The 2,500-nt window shown below is 62.8% G+C and overlaps 1 pseudogene; it reads left to right on the top strand.

Moving 5' to 3' along the window:
- Positions 1-2,500, top strand: part of LOC126435569 (large subunit ribosomal RNA) — a 7,120-nt pseudogene that overhangs the window by 1,525 nt on the left and 3,095 nt on the right.

Below are 2,500 nucleotides of genomic sequence, written 5' to 3'. Positions count from 1 at the left end.
CGCTCATGGGAAACCATGAAAGGCGTTGGTTGCTTAAGACAGCAGGACGGTGGCCATGGAAGTCGGAATCCGCTAAGGAGTGTGTAACAACTCACCTGCCGAAGCAACTAGCCCTGAAAATGGATGGCGCTGAAGCGTCGTGCCTATACTCGGCCGTCAGTCTGGCAGTCATGGCCGGTCCTTGCGGCCGGCCGCGAAGCCCTGACGAGTAGGAGGGTCGCGGCGGTGGGCGCAGAAGGGTCTGGGCGTGAGCCTGCCTGGAGCCGCCGTCGGTGCAGATCTTGGTGGTAGTAGCAAATACTCCAGCGAGGCCCTGGAGGGCTGACGCGGAGAAGGGTTTCGTGTGAACAGCCGTTGCACACGAGTCAGTCGATCCTAAGCCCTAGGAGAAATCCGATGTTGATGGGGGCCGTCATAGCATGATGCACTTTGTGCTGGCCCCCGTTGGGCGAAAGGGAATCCGGTTCCTATTCCGGAACCCGGCAGCGGAACCGATACAAGTCGGGCCCCTCTTTTAGAGATGCTCGTCGGGGTAACCCAAAAGGACCCGGAGACGCCGTCGGGAGATCGGGGAAGAGTTTTCTTTTCTGCATGAGCGTTCGAGTTCCCTGGAATCCTCTAGCAGGGAGATAGGGTTTGGAACGCGAAGAGCACCGCAGTTGCGGCGGTGTCCCGATCTTCCCCTCGGACCTTGAAAATCCGGGAGAGGGCCACGTGGAGGTGTCGCGCCGGTTCGTACCCATATCCGCAGCAGGTCTCCAAGGTGAAGAGCCTCTAGTCGATAGAATAATGTAGGTAAGGGAAGTCGGCAAATTGGATCCGTAACTTCGGGATAAGGATTGGCTCTGAGGATCGGGGCGTGTCGGGCTTGGTCGGGAAGTGGGTCAGCGCTAACGTGCCGGGCCTGGGCGAGGTGAGTGCCGTAGGGGTGCCGGTAAGTGCGGGCGTTTAGCGCGGGCGTGGTCTGCTCTCGCCGTTGGTCGGCCTCGTGCTGGCCGGCGGTGCAGGATGCGCGCGCCTGCGCGGCGTTCGCGCCCCGGTGCTTCAACCTGCGTGCAGGATCCGAGCTCGGTCCCGTGCCTTGGCCTCCCACGGATCTTCCTTGCTGCGAGGCCGCGTCCGCCTTAGCGTGCTCCTCCGGGGGCGCGCGGGTGCGCGGATTCTCTTCGGCCGCCATTCAACGATCAACTCAGAACTGGCACGGACTGGGGGAATCCGACTGTCTAATTAAAACAAAGCATTGCGATGGCCCTAGCGGGTGTTGACGCAATGTGATTTCTGCCCAGTGCTCTGAATGTCAACGTGAAGAAATTCAAGCAAGCGCGGGTAAACGGCGGGAGTAACTATGACCGGAGGGGCCGACTGACGCCGCCATCTGGGAGCATCTGGCGGGGCTACCCGCTTCCGCCCAGCGTTTCTCTGCCCTGGATCGTGTCATAGGTCTGGGGCGGGGCACGCCGCCCGATGTCATCCTGGGCATGCTCCCGGATGCCCTTGCGTCGGTCGGGTCCAGAGGGGAGAGATCGATCACCAGGACACAGCGGCCGCGCCAACCATCGAAGCGGCCGCCTGCCGCGCCGCCGACGCAGAAGCGCAAGCGGCGCCGCTGGGAGTACGCGAGAACGCAGGATGCCTTCCGACGGTCGCGTGCACGTTGCGTGCGCGGCCTCTTGGATGGCACCCTGCTCCAGCCGCCACCTGCCATCCCTGGTCTGCTGGACTTCTGGGCGGACCTCTTCACCAAGAAGCCCATCTCCACCGCGGGCTTCATTCGTGACCGCCTCCTCCCGCACTCGGAGCCTGTCGCTCCCGAGTGCCTATGGGGGCCGGTCACACATGAGGAGGTCGCCGCCGCGTTGCCGCCCAGGGGATCAGCAGCCGGGCCGGACGGCCTTACCCCAGCGGAGTTGCGGCGCCTGCCGCACGAAGTCCTGGTGAAAGTGATGAATCTCTTCCTTCTGGCCCGCGCCCTTCCGGAACGCCTGCTTCGCGCGCGAACGTCCCTTCTCCCGAAGACGGCTGCACCAACATCCCCCGCTGACTTTCGCCCCATTACGGTCTGCTCGGTGTTGGCGCGGACCTTTCACAAGGTTCTCGCGTCACGCCTGATGCGCGCATGTGCTGTGGACGAACGTCAGCGGGCATTCATCCCTCGGGATGGGATGTTGGAAAATACCTTCATCTTGGACACTGCTCTCACCGACGCAGTTCGCTCCTGCCGCTCTGTCTTTGTGGCATCGATCGACGTATCTAAGGCATTCGATTCGGTAGATCATGCTGCCCTTCGCCCCGTGCTGAAGGCGCATGGCCTGCCGGATTGTTTTGTCGAGTATGTCGAGCGGTGCTACGAGGGCAGCACGACAGTGATAGCGGACGGCGCCGGCGTGGGCGTGTCTGTGCAGCCAGCACGGGGCGTTCGCCAGGGCGATCCCCTCTCCCCCCTCCTGTTCAACTTTGCGGTGGACTACGTTTTAGGCCAACTGCCCTCCCACATCGGAGC

Source organism: Schistocerca serialis, unplaced genomic scaffold, assembly GCF_023864345.2.
Source record: "Schistocerca serialis cubense isolate TAMUIC-IGC-003099 unplaced genomic scaffold, iqSchSeri2.2 HiC_scaffold_1211, whole genome shotgun sequence".
NCBI lineage: Eukaryota > Metazoa > Arthropoda > Insecta > Orthoptera > Acrididae > Schistocerca > Schistocerca serialis.
The sequence above is the reverse complement of the archived record's forward strand: the minus strand, read 5'-3'. Positions and strand labels throughout refer to the sequence as shown.